The sequence below is a fragment of the Heteronotia binoei genome, chromosome 12, assembly GCF_032191835.1.
Source record: "Heteronotia binoei isolate CCM8104 ecotype False Entrance Well chromosome 12, APGP_CSIRO_Hbin_v1, whole genome shotgun sequence".
In the NCBI taxonomy this organism is placed as follows: domain Eukaryota; kingdom Metazoa; phylum Chordata; class Lepidosauria; order Squamata; family Gekkonidae; genus Heteronotia; species Heteronotia binoei.
In genome coordinates, this window is record NC_083234.1 from 16175168 (window position 1) to 16175540 (window position 373).

The window sequence follows — 373 nt, forward strand, 5'->3', positions numbered from 1 at the left end:
TAGAAGCTAATTTTCTTCCCCAAAGCATTTCCCCTCTCTTCTCATCAAGCTGATTACTATGTGTCATACCCCTGCATCCTGAATTCCTTCTTTATAGCATCTCTCCCACTTTCTGACCGGGATATAAAGAATTAGAGATCGCCATACCTACTTGTACCTGATGAAGGAAGCTTTGACTCTCGAAAGTTTAAGCCCCCCAAAATTGTGTTGGTCTCTCAGATGATCCTGAACTTGACTCTAACCCTTGTACTGAAGACCAACATGGCTGCCCTCTAGAACTATCAACAACTTCCTGCATTGGTCAGCTTCACACCACAAGCAACTTGATCTTACTATTAATTTATTTCACTTCGTTCAGTACTTCAGCTGTGGT